Source organism: Carassius auratus, unplaced genomic scaffold, assembly GCF_003368295.1.
Source record: "Carassius auratus strain Wakin unplaced genomic scaffold, ASM336829v1 scaf_tig00215543, whole genome shotgun sequence".
In the NCBI taxonomy this organism is placed as follows: domain Eukaryota; kingdom Metazoa; phylum Chordata; class Actinopteri; order Cypriniformes; family Cyprinidae; genus Carassius; species Carassius auratus.
Window position 1 is genome coordinate 113,139 of NW_020528133.1, and position 19,362 is coordinate 132,500.

The following is a 19,362-nucleotide window of genomic DNA, read 5'->3' on the forward strand; positions in this document are numbered from 1 at the left end:
GACTTAGAAGGGGGTTGCCAACAAGAACAGAGGCACAGCCAAAAAAACGTCTGTAAGCATATGCTAAAATGGTGACGATTTCGGGGTGTATTAGTCATATTAAGCTCACATACATATATTAAAAAGTTCCCTGTTGTTAGAAAAACACAGAGGGGTTAGAGAAAGAGGGAGTGGTAGAAAAACTGTTCTGCAAATAAAAAATGCTTGATTTTGACGTCAACATTTTTTGTCTCCAGAGCTTGAGAGTAATACACTAATGTTGTTTAAAATGCAGAGTGCCAATGTTACTGAGGACGGTTGAATACAGAATGCTTATGTTCACTCAGATAGGCAAATGTAATTAAAATGGTTAAGTGGGAAGTGTAACACAGGCAAGTGGTTTAAAGGTAAAATTATTTTATCTTTCATTTCATATCATAATCAAAGTACTTCTTGTCATATGTGCTTCTGTTTTCTAAATTTGGATTTACAAGTGCTCTGCATCACAATTTTCCCATTGGTGGGACCCTGACCATAAGTGTGATTCCTTTTTTTTTAATATGAGACAATCATAAGTTAAACTTGCCAATTTAGAGCAAAATTTATGGAGAATGCAAGCCACATCATTAACACAGGAATTATACAAAATAACAGACTGCATGCCCAAATGTGGAATTGTGTTCTAATTTGTTCAAAAGTGTTCAGGACACCATGTGGGGGACAAAACACTAGAGTGATAGACAGAACAATAGAATGATAGACAGAACAACAGAACGACAGATAGAACACTAGAATGCTAGATAGAATGACACACTGAAAAAAGTCTAACATTGCTGTTATTCGTTTAATGTGTATTTTGTCGTTGGAATAGCTTAAAATTATTGTTTTTTACATTTAAACTAAACGTTTTAGTTTATATTTATGGTTGAATCCATTTTTTTTACATGGATACAATATGATTTGCAGCGGGCCATTAAACTGAATTTATTCATTTGATCAAAGCAATTTTATTAAATTAAGCAGGGTTTGCACATGCGCATTGCTGAGTTGGAGTTCCGCTCTCTGACCACCTGACCTGTTTATTTAAAGAATTTAAAAAAAAAAAAACGTCCGTTACAGTTGAACTGTGTGTTAAGCGGCGGCCGCAGTAACTTACACTTCAACAGACCCCTCCAGGCTGGCTGAGAGACACAGAAGAACTACGAGCAACTATGAAGAAGGTAAAATAATCAACTTTGTATACCCTTAATGTTTATTATTTTATTGTTTTCAATTAACGTTTTACCTGACTGGCCTCGTATTTTCAGCATTCACGCTCGATAGTATGTAACTATCACTAGGATATCACTATTATTTCTAAATGCATAATTATGCTAGACATTTTTTTCCGCTCAATTTCTGACACTTGAAATGCAGTAGTAAACCCCCATGTTCAAGCTTCAAACTTCATGGATGCAAACAGCGCGCTTTTCGACACCTCCCGCTTTTTTCGCGTCAGTCTGCATGATTGCAGTTATGAGAGATTATAATTTCACAAAGTCATCTGAAGTCATTCCATAGGCCATAGCTTAATCTGAGGGACAGAATTATATTTAGATAATTAAATTACAGTTTACGGAAACTCCTCTTCCCTCTCCCTGCGGCTGTCAATCATTCTCCATTTTATTTTCAAACCGCGCGCCTCGTCCGTTACAGCAGGATCGAGCAGGATACACGGTAAAACTCTCTCCAATATGATATATTCACATTATGATGCTTGATCTGTAGATAAAGGGCTGTGGATTTGCATAAAATGGTTATTTTGTTGGAGTTTTGTGCTGTTTTTAAACGACTCGCCACGGTGTGTCTGTTAGATCACACATTACAAGAACTATGAATTGGCATCAAACCAACAATAAATGGAATTTAAAACCGTGAAGAAACAAATGATCGATAAACTGTTGGACAGATATACACAAGGATTTGTGCGCTCGACATTTCTTAGCTTTGTGCCGTGAACGAATCGTTCGATTTAACCGGTTCTTCTTAGTGAACCGTTTGAACTAGTTCACCAAATCGAACTGAATCGTTTGAAACGATTCACATCTCCAATATGCATTAATCCGCAAATGACTTAAGCTGTTAACTTTTTTAATGTGGCTGACACTCCCTCTGAGTTCAAACAAACCAATATCCCAGTGTAATTCATTTACTCAAACAGTACACTGACTGAACTGCTGTGAAGAGAACTGAAGATGAACACCAAGCAGAACTGCGGTCAAGCCAGCCGCGGTTTGAAAGTACACGGTCAAGCCAGCCGCACTTTTTTTTTTGTTTGTGCGTCTAATCGTGCACTGACGGTACGGGTGCAGGGAGCGGTCAAAATAGATGTAAAGAAGCTGTCGTAACGGCGTTTCCTTTATACTTTTTCTGATATTTTCAATAGTTCACGGGTGCCCACCCCCTCCCAAAAAAAATAAATGAAATAAAATCTGCATAAAACGTCATTTAACCCATAAAAAGAACTTAAAGGGACATCAGAATATTTATGTATTGCTATTTCATGTCATGATATAAATAATGCATTTTTTTAAATGACTTGAACATTGAATTAATGTTTCTGAATACATTATTTTTGTACATTAACATTTTTATTTTACATTAATATACATAATTTATCAATTTGTGTATATATATATATATATATATATATATATATATATATATATATATTATATATATATATTTTATATATGTGTGTGTGTGTGTGTGTGTATAATATATATATATTTTATATATATATATATATATAAATATTATATATATATATGTTATATATACATTTTATAAATATACATTTTATATATATATAATATATATATATATATATATATATATATATATATATATATATATATATATATATATATATCAACATTGATACAATATGTAATGCGTATGTGTGTGTTGTTTGTGTGTGTATACCTTTCAACTAATAGTGATCCTGACTATTGCTGTATTTTTTTTCAAGTTAAAACTATTATAAAATTTTTGTACAATTTAAAGGCAAATCACTCCAAAAGTCAATGTGCATTTTCACTCTTTTCTCATAAAAAGCACTAACTCATAAAATGCTTTCCTTAAAAGGTTTGCTCCTTTTTCCAATTGATAACTTTTAACAGTGACCCAGAATATTACTGAATTAATTTTTTAAGTTATTTTACTGTATAGCGTTGGAGAAAATTAATGGCAAAATAACTCCAGAAAAGTGCATTTTAGCACCTGCACCGTTACCCATTTTCATACACTCATAAAAATCTTTGCTTCATGGGTTTGCTCTTTCTTTCAGTGGATTCCTATTCACAGTCACTCTTACCATTGATATATTAATTTTCAAATATTTCTACTGTATAGTTTTGGAGAAAACTAAAGCCAAATTCAACTCCAAGAATCTAATCACATAAGCTTTTTAACACCATGTCCCATTTTCAAACATTTACAAAAATCTTTGCTTTATAGGTTTGCTCATTCTTTCACTTGATTCCTATTCACAGTCACTCTGACCATTACTGCGTTAATTTTCAATTATTTTTACTGTATAGTTTTGGAAAAAATCATTGGCAAAATCGTGCCTAATCAAAGTTTATTCTATCTGTTGCACCATTACCCATTTTCAAACACTCATAAAAAATCTTTGCTCTATAGGTTTGCTCGTTCTTTCAGTTTATTTCTGTTCACAGTCAATCTGATCATTACTGTATTAAGTTTCAAATATTTCTACTGTATAGTTTTGGAGAAAACTAAAGCCAAAATCAACTCCAAGCATCTAAGTGCATAAGCACTTTACATCATGTCCCATTTTCAAGCACTCATAAAAACCTTTGCTTTATAGGTTTGCTTGTTTTATCAGTTTATTTCTGTTTACAGTCAATCTGACCATTACTGTATTCATTTTTAAATAATTCTACTGTATAGTTTTGGAGAAAACTAAAGCCAAAATCAACCCCAAGCATCGAAGTGCATAAGCACTTTACATCATGTCCCATTTTCAAGAACTCATAAAAACCTTTGCTTTATAGGTTTGCTCGTTCTTTCAGTTTATGTCTGTTTACAGTCAATCTGACCATTACTGTATTCATTTTTAAATAATTCTACTGTATAGTTTTGGAGAAAACTAAAGACAAAATCAACCCCAAGCATCGAAGTGCATAAGCACTTTACATCATGTCCCATTTTCAACCACTCATAAAAATCTTTGCTTTATAGGTTTGCTCGTTCTTTCAGTTTATTTCTGTTTACAGACAATCTGACCATTACTGTATTAAGTTTCAAATATTTCTACTGTATAGTTTTGGAGAAAACTAAAGCCAAAGTCAACCCCAAGCATCTAAGTGCATAAGCACTTAACATCACGTCCCAATTTCAAGCACTCATAAAAATCTTTGCTTTATAGGTTTGCTCACTCTTTCAGTTTATTTCTGTTTACAGTCAATCTGACCATTACTGTATTAGGTTCCAAATATTTCTACTGTATAGTTTTGGAGAAAACTGAAGCCAAAATCAACCCCAAGCATCTAAGTGCATAAGCACTTTGCATCATGTCCCATTTTCAAGCACTCATAAAAATCTTTGCTTTATAGGTTTGCTCGTTCTTTCTGTTTATTTCTGTTTACAGTCAATCTGACCATTACTGTATTAGATTTCAAAGATTTCTACTGTATAGTTTTGGAGAAAACTAAAGCCAAAATCAACCCCAAGCATCTAAGTGCATACGCACTTTACATAACTTCCTATTTTCAAACACTCATAAAAATCTTTGCTTTATAGGTTTGCTCGTTCTTTCAGTTTATTTCTGTTTACAGTCAATCTGTCCATTACTGTATTACGTTTCAAATATTTCTACTGTATAGTTTTGGAGAAAACTGAAGCCAAAATCAACCCCAAGCATCTAAGTGCATAAGCACTTTACATCATGTGCCATTTTCAAGCACTCATAAAAATCTTTGCTTTATAGGTTTGCTCGTTCTTTCAGTTTATTTCTGTTTACAGTCAATCTGACCATTACTGTATTCATTTTTAAATAATTCTACTGTATAGTTTTGGAGAAAACTAAAGACAAAATCAACCCCAAGCATCGAAGTGCATAAGCACTTTACATCATGTCCCATTTTCAAGAACTCATAAAAACCTTTGCTTTATAGGTTTGCTCGTTCTTTCAGTTTATGTCTGTTTACAGTCAATCTGACCATTACTGTATTCATTTTTAAATAATTCTACTGTATAGTTTTGGAGAAAACTAAAGACAAAATCAACCCCAAGCATCGAAGTGCATAAGCACTTTACATCATGTCCCATTTTCAAGCACTCACAGAAACCTTTGCTTTATAGGTTTGCTCGTTCTTTCTGTTTATTTCTGTTTACAGTCAATCTGACCATTACTGTATCAGGTTTCAAATATTTCTACTGTATAGTTTTGGAGAAAACTAAAGCCAAAATCAACCCCAAGCATCTAAGTGCGTAAGCACTTTGCATCATGTGCCATTTCAAGCACTCGTACAAATCTTTGCTTTATAGGTTTGCTCACTCTTTCAGTTTATTTCTGTTTACAGTCAATCTGACCATTACTGTATTAAGTTTCAAATATTTCTACTGTATAGTTTTGGAGAAAACTGAAGCCAAAGTCAACCCCAAGCATCTAAGTGCATACGCACTTTACATAATTTCCTATTTCAAACACTCATAAAAATCTTTGCTTTATAGGTTTGCTCGTTCTTTCAGTTTATTTCTGTTTACAGTCAATCTGACCATTACTGTATTACGTTTCAAATATTTCTACTGTATAGTTTTGGAGAAAACTGAAGCCAAAATCAACCCCAAGCATCTAAGTGCATAAGCACTTTACATCATGTGCCATTTTCAACCACTCATAAAAATCTTTGCTTTATAGGTTTGCTCGTTCTTTCAGTTTATTTCTGTTTACAGACAATCTGACCATTACTGTATTAAGTTTCAAATATTTCTACTGTATAGTTTTGGAGAAAACTAAAGCCAAAATCAACCCCAAGCATCTAAGTGCATACGCACTTTACATAACTTCCTATTTTCAAACACTCATAAAAATCTTTGCTTTATAGGTTTGCTCGTTCTTTCAGTTTATTTCTGTTTACAGTCAATCTGTCCATTACTGTATTACGTTTCAAATATTTCTACTGTATAGTTTTGGAGAAAACTGAAGCCAAAATCAACCCCAAGCATCTAAGTGCATACGCACTTTACATAACTTCCTATTTTCAAACACTCATAAAAATCTTTGCTTTATAGGTTTGCTCGTTCTTTCAGTTTATTTCTGTTTACAGTCAATCTGTCCATTACTGTATTACGTTTCAAATATTTCTACTGTATAGTTTTGGAGAAAACTGAAGCCAAAATCAACCCCAAGCATCTAAGTGCATAAGCACTTTACATCATGTGCCATTTTCAAGCACTCATAAAAATCTTTGCTTTATAGGTTTGCTCACTCTTTCAGTTTATTTCTGTTTACAGTCAATCTGACCATTACTGTATTCATTTTAAATAATTCTACTGTATAGTTTTGGAGAAAACTAAAGACAAAATCAACCCCAAGCATCGAAGTGCATAAGCACTTTACATCATGTCCCATTTTCAAGAACTCATAAAAACCTTTGCTTTATAGGTTTGCTCGTTCTTTCAGTTTATGTCTGTTTACAGTCAATCTGACCATTACTGTATTCATTTTTAAATAATTCTACTGTATAGTTTTGGAGAAAACTAAAGACAAAATCAACCCCAAGCATCGAAGTGCATAAGCACTTTACATCATGTGCCATTTCAAGCACTCATAAAAATCTTTGCTTTATAGGTTTGCCCACGCTTTCAGTTTATTTCTGTTTACAGTCAATCTGACCATTACTGTATTCATTTTTAAATAATTCTACTGTATAGTTTTGGAGAAAACTAAAGACAAAATCAACCCCAAGCATCGAAGTGCATAAGCACTTTACATCATGTCCCATTTTCAAGCACTCATAAAAACCTTTGCTTATAGGTTTGCTCGTTCTTTCAGTTTATTTCTGTTTACAGTCAATCTGACCATTACTGTATCAAGTTTCAAATATTTCTACTGTATAGTTTTGGAGAAAACTAAAGCCAAAATCAACCCCAAGCATCTAAGTGCGTAAGCACTTTGCATCATGTGCCATTTTCAAGCACTCGTACAAATCTTTGCTTTATAGGTTTGCTCACTCTTTCAGTTTATTTCTGTTTACAGTCAATCTGACCATTACTGTATTAAGTTTCAAATATTTCTACTGTATAGTTTTGGAGAAAACTAAAGCCAAAATCAACCCCAAGCATCTAAGTGCATAAGCACTTTACATCATTTCCTATATTCAGGCACTCATAAAAATCTTTGCTTTATAGGTTTGCTCACTCTTTCAGTTTATTTCTGTTTACAGTCAATCTGACCATTACTGTATTAAGTTTTAAATATTTCTACTGTATAGTTTTGGAGAAAACTAAAACCAAATTCACCCCAAGCATCTAAGTACATAAACACTTATCCAGTTTTCAAGCACTAATAAATATCTTTGCTTTATAGGTTTGCTCGTTCTTTCTGTTTATTTCTGTTTACAGACAATCTGACCATTACTGTATTAAGTTTCAAATATTTCTACTGTATAGTTTTGGAGAAAACTGAAGCCAAAATCAACCCCAAGCATCTAAGTGCATAAGCACTTTACATCATGTGCCATTTCAAGCACTCATAAAAATCTTTGCTTTATAGGTTTGCTCACTCTTTCAGTTTATTTCTGTTTACAGTCAATCTGACCATTACTGTATTCATTTTTAAATAATTCTACTGTATAGTTTTGGAGAAAACTAAAGACAAAATCAACCCCAAGCATCGAAGTGCATAAGCACTTTACATCATGTCCCATTTTCAAGCACTCATAAAAACCTTTGCTTTATAGGTTTGCTCGTTCTTTCTGTTTATTTCTGTTAACAGTCAATCTGACCATTACTGTATCAAGTTTCAAATATTTCTACTGTATAGTTTTGGAGAAAACTAATGCCAAAATCAACCTCAAGCATCTAAGTGCATAAGCACTTTACATCATGTCCCATGTTTAAGCACTCATAAAAATCTTTGCTTTATAGGTTTGCTTGTTTTTTCAGTTTATTTCTGTTTACAGTCAATCTGACCATTACTGTATTCATTTTTAAATAATTCTACTGTATAGTTTTGGAGAAAACTAAAGACAAAATCAACCCCAAGCATCGAAGTGCATAAGCACTTTACATCATGTCCCATGTTTAAGCACTCATAAAAATCTTTGCTTTATAGGTTTGCTCACTCTTTCAGTTTATTTCTGTTTACAGTCAATCTGACCATTACTGTATCAAGTTTCAAATATTTCCACTGTATAGTTTTGGAGAAAACTAAAAGCCAAAATCAACCCCAAGCATCTAAGTGCATAAGCACTTTGCATCATGTGCCATTTTCAAGCACTCATAAAAATCTTTGCTTTATAGGTTTGCTCGTTCTTTCAGTTTATTTCTGTTTACAGTCAATCTGACCATTACTGTATAGTTTTGGAGATAACTGAAGCCAAAATCAACCCCAAGCATCTAAGTGCAGAAGCACTTTACATCATGTGCCATTTTCAAGCACTCATAAAAATCTTTCTTTTATAGGTTTGCTCACTCTTTCAGTTTATTTCTGTTTACAGTCAATCTGACCATTACTGTATTAAGTTTCAAATATTTCTACTGTATAGTTTTGGAGAAAACTAAAACCAAATTCACCCCAAACATCTACAGTAAGTACATAAACACTTATCCAGTTACTTTTCAGGAACTCGAGCTGCGTCGTAGCGCTTTGGGGAAAGTCCCTGACGAGACCTACTCTGAATATCGTGTGCAATCTTGTCCAATGGACGGGCGTGGCGTCACGGAGCGGGGTGACGTAGCGACCAGGAAGCTATATAAGCACGTGCCGTGCAGCTGGCTTCAGCTTCGAGTAGGGAAGCAAGCGCCGGCAGGGGTGCCGGGAGTATGGCTCTGCGACGCAGCGTCTCGTTCCTTCAAGGAACTAGGGTTACATACGTAACCTTGAGGCGTTCCTTTTCAGGAACTCGAGCTGCGTCGAAGCGCTTTGGGGAACGATGTGCCCACGCTGCCAGACTACCAAATCCCTGCCTAGTGTGTATCCGTAGAGCACAGCTAAGGCGAGAGAACAGAAGAGCCCGGAGCGGCTCGCATATCAAGATCGTAGAATCTGACAAATGTAGAGGGCGTGGACCACCCCGCAGCATTGCAGATGTCCAAGAGGGACACACCTGCTAAGAAGGCCTTGGAAGCCGCCATACCCCGAGTAGAGTGAGCCTTGGCCCCCAAAGGAGGGGGAAGACCAGAGGACTCATAAGAGACGTTGATAGCCTCGACTATCCAACGACTAAGGGTCTGCTTGGTGGCAGGAGAACCCTTGTTAGTAGGACCGTAGCAAACAAGCAATTGGTCGGATTTTCTCCACAGGGCAGCTCTGTGGACGTATGCGTGCTCGCACTGGACACATACAGTTTAGCTTCTCTTGGTCTGGCTCCCGAAAGGGAGGAGGACAAAAGGCCTGCAGTACGATAGGTTGTGGTGTTACAGAGGGAACCTTTGGAACATAACCCGCTCGAGGGTATAAGAATGCTTTGGCCATACCAGGGGCAAAGTCTAGATAAGTAGGGGCCACCGAGAGGGCCTGGAGATCTCCAACTCTTTTTAGTGAGGTGATTGCCAGTAACAGGGCAGTTTTAAGTGTCAGATGTCTATCTGAGATATCTTGTATTGGCTCGAATGGAGCTTTACAGAGAGCCTCTAGAACCACAACCAAATCCCAGGGGGGAACACGGGACCGTACTGGAGGTCTTAGCCTCAGCGCACCGCGGAGGAAACGTGTAACTAGGGGGTGTCTACCCACTGACTGATCATTGAAAGGGACATGGAAAGCAGCTATGGCCGCCACGTACACCTTTAAGGTGGAGTGGGATAACCCCGCAGAGAGCCTAGCTTGTAAAAACTCCAGAACTGTACCAACTGGGCAGTTAACAGGGTCCAGGTGGCGATCTCTGCACCATGAAGTGAAAAGTTTCCACTTCAGGGCGTACAATTTCCTCGTAGAGGGAGCTCTGGACTGGAGGAGGGTCTCAACAACCTCGGTTGAGAGACCAGCTGCTAACAGTTGTGCCCCCTCAGGGGCCACACCCACAGCTTGAACACCTCCGGGCGAGGGTGAATTATCGTGCCCTGCGCCTGTGAGAGTAGGTCTTTCCTGATCGGTATCTCCCACGGAGAGCCGTCGAGGAGTGAGACTAGATCTGAGAACCATATTCGGCCCGGCCAGAACGGGGCTACTAATAGAAGACGGACCCCGTCCAGGCGTACTCTCGCCAGAACTCCCGGGAGCAGAGTGATAGGGGGAAATGCGTACAGACGAAGCCTCGGCCAGGTCTGTACCATAGCGTCCAGTCCCAGAGGAGCTGGATGAACTAGAGAGAACCAGAGGGGACATTGCGATGTCTCTTGAGTCGCAAAGAGGTCCACCTGAGCTTTGCCAAACACTCTCCATATCTGCTTCACCACCTCGGGGTGAAGCATCCATTCCCCGGGCCTCGGCCCCTGCCTCGACAGTATGTCTGCTCCCACATTCAATCTCCCAGGAATATACACTGCTCTGATCGAGAGGAGTTTGCCCTGGGACCAGAGAAGGATCTGGTATGCCAGCTTGTACAAGGGGCGTGAGCGCAGACCCCCCTGGTGATTGATATAAGAGACCACTGATGTGTTGTCGGTGCGCACCAACACATGGTGACCTCTCAGGTCTGGGAGGAAATATTTTAATGCTCGATAGACTGCTAACATCTCTAGGCAATTGATGTGCCATGTCAGATGGCGACCACTCCACAGACCGCGGGCAGGGTGGCCACTCATGACCTCACCCCAACCGGTGAGGGACGTGTCTGTCGCTAGTGTTACACGGCGACGAAGAGATCCCAGCACCAGGCCCTGATTCAAGAACCAAGGTTTCTTCCACATGTCTAAGGCACGAAGGCATCGGCCGCGTGACCTTGATAACTCGAAGTGGATTTCCCCTCGGGGAAAAGCCCTTGGACTTGAGCCACCACTGTAGGGGTCTCATGTGCAGCAGGCCAAAAGGTATCACGTTGGACGCAGCTGCCATCAGCCCTAACAATCTCTGGAATTGTTTGACAGTGAGTGACTGGCCTTCTTTGACTCTCTCGACTGATGTGAGGATCGACTCGATCCGAGCAGGAGACAGACGTGCCTGCATCGTGGTCAAATCCCACACTACGCCTAGATAGGTGGTTCTCTGAACTGGAGAAAGTACACTCTTCTTGGCATTTAGTCTCAAACCCAGCTCCCCCATGTGTGCGAGAACGACATCTCGATGTCGAACCGCCATCTGCTCTGATTGAGCTAGGATCAACCAATCGTCGATATAATTTAGAATGCGGATGCCCTGCATACGGAGGGATACCAGAGCCGCATCTACACATTTCGTGAACGTGCGGGGTGAGAGTGCAAGGCCGAAGGGAAGTACTCGATATTGATAAGCTTTGCCCCCGAAAGCGAACCTCAGAAACTTCCTGTGTTGTGGAAGGATGGATATGTGGAAGTATGCGTCTTTGAGATCTATTGTGACAAACCAGTCCTCGGATCTGATTTGAGCTACAACCTGCTTGACAGTGAGCATTTTGAACTTCAGTGACATAACTGAGCAGTTCAGGTGACGTAAGTCTATGATCGGACGCAACCCCCCATCCTTCTTTGGAACTATGAAATACCGGCTGTAAAATCCGGATTCCCTGTCTAGAGGAGGGACCACCTCGATGGCCTCCTTCCTTAATAGGATATTCACTTCTTGTTCCATAACCAGAGCCTGTCCGGGGGCCGACCACAGTCGGTGTAACCCCGTTGAACTTCGGTGGTGGATGACCGAACTGAATGCAATAGCCTTTTTCTATTGTACGCAGGACCCAATGAGATACATTTGGCAGTAGCTTCCACGCTGCTAAATAATCTACTAAGGCAATCAGTCTCTCAAGACTGACCTCTGGTGTAAGAGGCCCCCGAAGGGGCGGCGAGCATCCCAGCTCCGCTGCGCTCACGGGCGGAAATAACTGGGAGTAGTGCTCGCTGGAGGCCGCTGCGCCCTGAAACTCTGGCAGGGTTGGCAGACCGACCTCCTGAGGGCACTGAGGTGGACCGCGCTCTACCCCAGTAGGGGCTACCCTCTGGACCCTGGCGTCAGGATCTTTTCGTCGAGGACTTCCGGGCCTCGATGACTGTTCTTAAATCTGGCCTTTTTACTTTGGAAGTCCCCGACTCAGGGCATCGCTGAGGCCCTCGGTCCTGTCGTGGGGGAACCCGAGCGGCGACACTCTGTTTTTGCGCTTCCCGGTATGAGGAGCTGGTATGTGGCGTGGTGATCTCCCAGATGCACCACGAGAGCGACGAGGGAGGAAATTCTGGAATGCCGCCGCCTGTTTGCGTGCCTCCTGGAACCTGTCGACGACAGTGTTGACTGTGTCGACTGTGTCGCCAAACAGGCCCGAGGCTTGAAGCGGGGCGTCCAGAAGGCAGACCCTGTCTCTTTCTTTTATCTCCGACAGGGTCAGCCACAAATGCCTCTCCGCGGCCACTAAGGCTGCCATAGACCGCCCTCATCGACATCTCCCAGCAGGTCGGCCTGATAAGCTTGTAGGACTGCCATAGTATGAAGGCAAGCCCCAGCCTGACCTGCTGCCACATAACCCTTGCCCACAAGCGATGATGTAACTCGCAGCGGCTTAGTGGGCAACCCCGGAGCCTTTAGGGACGATGCCGAGCCGGGTGACAGATAGCCCGCGAGCGTCTGTTCGACCCGTGGCATCGTTCTATAACCGTGCTCTCCCAGCCCCATCACGTTGCCATAGTATAGTGAATCGGGGCCAAAGAGGCGGGTAGAATATGGGTGCTTCCACGATCTCGATAACTCGTCATGGAGATCGGAAAAAAAACGGTAGACTCCGGCGTGGAGGTGGTTGCCTCGGCCGCAGAAAGCGTTCATCTAGCTTGCTTTTCTGCGGCTCAGTATGTTTTTCTGCAGGCCATTCGATTTTTAATTTATCGCGAGGAACGCTGGTGAAGGCTCCCTCCTCGAAGAGAGCCCTCCGGGATCGAAGCGTCCGCATTGGCAATCGCTCGCAATGCGGACAGTCGGCCCCCTCGAGAGCCGACTCAACATGCTTCGGTCCCAGGCAAGACACGCACAGACTGTGTGTATCCCCGCTCGTAATGTAGCGAGGGCAGGGAGGAACAAACAATCTGTAATGTGGCTTGGAATCGCCCTTTATATGTTTGGTCTTTTGCTTTGCTTTAGGCATATTGAGCTGTTTAGCGATGTTTTAATGGCTAGGGACAGACAACAATAAATAGGACCAACGGGACAGACTTTTGACATGCACACACAGAGCGCTTGCTGAAGCTGAAGCCAGCTGCACGGCACGTGCTTATATAGCTTCCTGGTCGCTACGTCACCCCGCTCCGTGACGCCACGCCCGTCCATTGGACAAGATTGCACACGATATTCAGAGTAGGTCTCGTCAGGGACTTTCCCCAAAGCGCTACGACGCAGCTCGAGTTCCTGAAAAGTAACTGGATAAGTGTTTATGTACTTACTGTAGATGTTTGGGGTGAATTTGGTTTTAGTTTTCTCCAAAACTATACAGTAGAAATATTTGAAACTTAATACAGTAATGGTCAGATTGACTGTAAACAGAAATAAACTGAAAGAACGAGCAAACCTATAAAAGCAAAGATTTTTATGAGTGCTTGAAAATGGGCACATGATGTAAAGTGCTTATGCACTTAGATGCTTGGGGTTGATTTTGGCTTTAGTTTTCTCCAAAACTATACAGTAGAATATTTGAAACTTATACAGTAATGGTCAGATTGACTGTAAACAGAAATAAACTGAAAGAACGAGCAAACCTATAAAGCAAAGATTTTATGAGTGCTTGAAAATGGCACATGATGTAAAGTGCTTATGCACTTAGATGCTTGGGGTTGATTTTGGCTTCAGTTTTCTCCAAAACTATACAGTAGAAATATTTGCAACTTGACAGAGTAATGGTCAGATTGACTGTAAACAGAAATAAACTGAAAGAACGAGCAAACCTATAAAACAAAGATTTTTATGAGTGCTTGAAAATGGGACATGATGCAAAGTGCTTATGCACTCAGATGCTTGGGGTTGATTTTGGCTTTAGTTTTCTCCAAAACTATACAGTAGAAATATTTGAAACTTAATACAGTAATGGACAGATTGACTGTAAACAGAAATAAACAGAAAGAAGAGCAAACCTATAAAGCAAAGATTTTTATGAGTGTTTGAAAATAGGAAATTATGTAAAGTGCGTATGCACTTAGATGCTTGAGGTTGATTTTGGCTTTAGTTTTCTCCAAAACTATACAGTAGAAATATTTGAAACTTAATACAGTAATGGACAGATTGACTGTAAACAGAAATAAACTGAAAGAACGAGCAAACCTATAAAGCAAAGATTTTTATGAGTGCTTTGAAAATGGGAAATGATGTAAAGTGCTTATGCACTTAGATGCTTGAGGTTGATTTTGGCTTTAGTTTTCTCCAAAACTATACAGTAGAAATATTTAAAACTTAATACAGTAATGGCAGATTGACTGTAAACAGAAATAAACTGAAAAAACGAGCAAACCTATAAAGCAAAGATTTTTATGAGTGCTTAAACATGGGACATGATGTAAAGTGCTTATGCACTTAGATGCTTGAGGTTGATTTTGGCATTAGTTTTCTCCAAAACTATACAGTAGAAATATTTGAAACTTAATACAGTAATGGTCAGATTGACTGTTAAACAGAAATAAACAGAAAGAACGAGCAAACCTATAAAGCAAAGATTTTTATGAGTGCTTGAAAATGGGACATGATGTAAAGTGCTTATGCACTTAGATGCTTGGGGTTGATTTTGTCTTTAGTTTTCTCCAAAACTATACAGTAGAAATATTTGAAACTGAATACAGTAATGGTCAGATTGACTGTAAACAGAAATAAACTGAAAGAGTGAGCAAACCTATAAAGCAAAGATTTTTATGAGTGCTTGAAATGGCACATGATGCAAAGTGCTTATGCACTTAGATGCTTGGGGTTGATTTTGGCTTCAGTTTTCTCCAAAACTATACAGTAGAAATATTTGAAACTTAATACAGTAATGGTCAGATTGACTGTAAACAGAAATAAACAGAAAGAACGAGCAAACCTATAAAGCAAAGATTTTTATGAGTGCTTGAAATGGACATGATAAAGTGCTTATGCACTTAGATGCTTGGGGTGATTTTGGCTTTAGTTTTCTCCAAAACTATACAGTAGAAATATTTAAAACTTAATACAGTAATGGTCAGATTGACTGTAAACAGAAATAAACTGAAAGAACGAGCAAACCTATAAAGCAAAGATTTTTATGAGTGCTTGAAAATGGACATGATGTAAAGTGCTTATGCACTTAGATGCTTGGGGTTGATTTTGGCTTTAGTTTTCTCCAAAACTATACAGTAGAAATATTTGAAACTTAATACAGTAATGGTCAGATTGACTGTAAACAGAAATAAACTGAAAGAACGAGCAAACCTATAAAGCAAAGATTTTTATGAGTGCTTGAAAATGGACATGATGCAAAGTGCTTATGCACTTAGATGCTTGGGGTTGATTTTGGCTTAGTTTCTCCAAAACATACAGTAGAATATTTGAAACTAATACAGTAATGGTCAGATTGACTGTAAACAGAAATAAACTGAAAGAACGAGCAAACCTATAAAGCAAAGATTTTTATGAGTGGTTGAAAATGGACATGATGCAAAGTGCTTATGCACTTAGATGCTTGGGGTTGATTTTGGCTTTAGTTTTCTCCAAAACTATACAGTAGAAATATTTGAAACTTAATACAGTAATGGTCAGATTGACTGTAAACAGAAATAAACTGAAAGAACGAGCAAACCTATAAAGCAAAGATTTTTATGAGTGCTTGAAAATGGACATGATGTAAAGTGCTTATGCACTTAGATGCTTGGGGTTGATTTTGGCTTTAGTTTTCTCCAAAACTATACAGTAGAAATATTTGAACTTAATACAGTAATGGTCAGATTGACTGTAAACAGAAATAAACTGAAAGAACGAGCAAACCTATAAAGCAAAGATTTTTATGAGTGCTTGAAAATGGCACATGATGCAAAGTGCTTATGCACTTAGATGCTTGGGGTTGATTTTGGCTTTAGTTTTCTCCAAAACTATACAGTGGAAATATTTGAAACTTGATACAGTAATGGTCAGATTGACTGTAAACAGAAATAAACTGAAAGAGTGAGCAAACCTATAAAGCAAAGATTTTTATGAGTGCTTAAACATGGGACATGATGTAAAGTGCTTATGCACTTAGATGCTTGGGGTTGATTTTGTCTTTAGTTTTCTCCAAAACTATACAGTAGAATTATTTAAAAATGAATACAGTAATGGTCAGATTGACTGTAAACAGAAATAAACTGAAAAAACAAGCAAACCTATAAAGCAAAGATTTTTATGAGTGCTTGAAACATGGGACATGATGTAAAGTGCTTATGCACTTAGATGCTTGAGGTTGATTTTGGCATTTAGTTTTCTCCAAAACTATACAGTAGAAATATTTGAAACTTGATACAGTAATGGTCAGATTGACTGTTAACAGAAATAAACAGAAAGAACGAGCAAACCTATAAAGCAAAGGTTTTTATGAGTGCTTGAAAATGGGACATGATGTAAAGTGCTTATGCACTTCGATGCTTGGGGTTGATTTTGGCTTTAGTTTTCTCCAAAACTATACAGTAGAATTATTTAAAATGAATACAGTAATGGTCAGATTGACTGTAAACAGAAATAAACTGAAAGAGTGAGCAAACCTATAAAGCAAAGATTTTTATGAGTGCTTGAAATGGCACATGATGTAAAGTGCTTATGCACTTAGATGCTTGGGGTTGATTTTGGCTTCAGTTTTCTCCAAAACTATACAGTAGAAATATTTGAAACTTAATACAGTAATGGTCAGATTGACTGTAAACAGAAATAAACAGAAAGAACGAGCAAACCTATAAAGCAAAGATTTTTATTAGTGCTTGAAAGACATGGATAAGTGTTTATGTACTTAGATGCTTGGGGTGAATTTGGTTTTAGTTTTCTCCAAAACTATACAGTAGAAATATTTAAAACTTAATACAGTAATGGTCAGATTGACTGTAAACAGAAATAAACTGAAAGAGTGAGCAAACCTATAAAGCAAAGATTTTTATGAGTGCCTGAATATAGGAAATGATGTAAAGTGCTTATGCACTTAGATGCTTGGGTTGATTTTGGCTTTAGTTTTCTCCAAAACTATACAGTAGAAATATTTGAAACTTAATACAGTAATGGTCAGATTGACTGTAAACAGAAATAAACTGAAAGAGTGAGCAAACCTATAAAGCAAAGATTTGTACGAGTGCTTGAAAATGGCACATGATGCAAAGTGCTTACGCACTTAGATGCTTGGGGTTGATTTTGGCTTTAGTTTTCTCCAAAACTATACAGTAGAAATATTTGAAACTTGATACAGTAATGGTCAGATTGACTGTAAACAGAAATAAACTGAAAGAACGAGCAAACCTATAAAGCAAAGGTTTTATGAGTGCTTGAAAATGGGACATGATGTAAAGTGCTTATGCACTTCGATGCTTGGGGTTGATTTTGTCTTTAGTTTTCTCCAAAACTATACAGTAGAATTATTTAAAAATGAATACAGTAATGGTCAGATTGACTGTAAACAGAAATAAACTGAAAGCGTGGGCAAACCTATAAAGCAAAGATTTTTATGAGTGCTTGAAATGGCACATGATGTAAAGTGCTTATGCACTTCGATGCTTGGGGTTGATTTTGTCTTTAGTTTTCTCCAAAACTATACAGTAGAATTATTTAAAAATGAATACAGTAATGGTCAGATTGACTGTAAACAGACATAAACTGAAAGAACGAGCAAACCTATAAAGCAAAGGTTTTATGAGTTCTTGAAAATGGGACATGATGTAAAGTGCTTATGCACTTCGATGCTTGGGGTTGATTTTGTCTTTAGTTTTCTCCAAAACTATACAGTAGAATTATTTAAAATGAATACAGTAATGGTCAGATTGACTGTAAACAGAAATAAACTGAAAGAGTGAGCAAACCTATAAAGCAAAGATTTTTATGAGTGCTTGAAAATGGCACATGATGTAAAGTGCTTATGCACTTAGATGCTTGGGGTTGATTTTGGCTTCAGTTTTCTCCAAAACTATACAGTAGAAATATTTGAAACGTAATACAGTAATGGACAGATTGACTGTAAACAGAAATAAACTGAAAGAACGAGCAAACCTATAAAGCAAAGATTTTTATGAGTGTTTGAAAATAGGAAGTTATGTAAAGTGCGTATGCACTTAGATGCTTGGGGTTGATTTTGGCTTCAGTTTTCTCCAAAACTATACAGTAGAATATTTGAAACGTAATACAGTAATGGACAGATTGACTGTAAACAGAAATAAACTGAAAGAACGAGCAAACCTATAAAGCAAAGATTTTTATGAGTGTTTGAAAATAGGAAGTTATGTAAAGTGCGTATGCACTTAGATGCTTGGGGTTGATTTTGGCTTTAGTTTTCTCCAAAACTATACAGTAGAAATATTTGAAACTTAATACAGTAATGGTCAGATTGTCTGTAAACAGAAATAAACTGAAAGAACGAGCAAACCTATAAAGCAAAGATTTTTATGAGTGGTTGAAAATGGACATGATGTAAAGTGCTTATGCACTTAGATGCTTGGGGTTGATTTTGGCTTCAGTTTTCTCCAAAACTATACAGTAGAAATATTTGAAACGTAATACAGTAATGGTCAGATTGACTGTAAACAGAAATAAACTGAAAGAACGAGCAAACCTATAAAGCAAAGATTTTTATGAGTGTTTGAAAATAGGAAATTATGTAAAGTGCGTATGCACTTAGATGCTTGGGGTTGACTTTGGCTTCAGTTTTCTCCAAAACTATACAGTAGAAATATTTGAAACTTAATACAGTAATGGTCAGATTGACTGTAAACAGAAATAAACTGAAAGAGTGAGCAAACCTATAAAGCAAAGATTTGTACGAGTGCTTGAAATGGCACATGATGCAAAGTGCTTACGCACTTAGATGCTTGGGGTTGATTTTGGCTTTAGTTTTCTCCAAAACTATACAGTAGAAATATTTGAAACCTGATACAGTA

At 38.3% G+C, this 19,362-nt stretch overlaps 1 long non-coding RNA gene across 2 annotated transcripts in view; it reads left to right on the top strand.

Moving 5' to 3' along the window:
* The first annotated feature begins 1,060 nt into the window (after nucleotides 1-1,060).
* Nucleotides 1,061-19,362, top strand: part of LOC113094958 (uncharacterized) — a 23,893-nt gene continuing 5,591 nt past the window's right edge. The window contains exon 1 of one of the 2 annotated variants that reach the window (XR_003288241.1): nucleotides 1,061-1,199. This is a non-coding gene — a long non-coding RNA (uncharacterized LOC113094958). Of the gene's footprint in view, nucleotides 1,200-1,483; nucleotides 1,696-19,362 lie in introns of those variants that run through there. The other variant, XR_003288242.1, reaches the window with a different exon arrangement.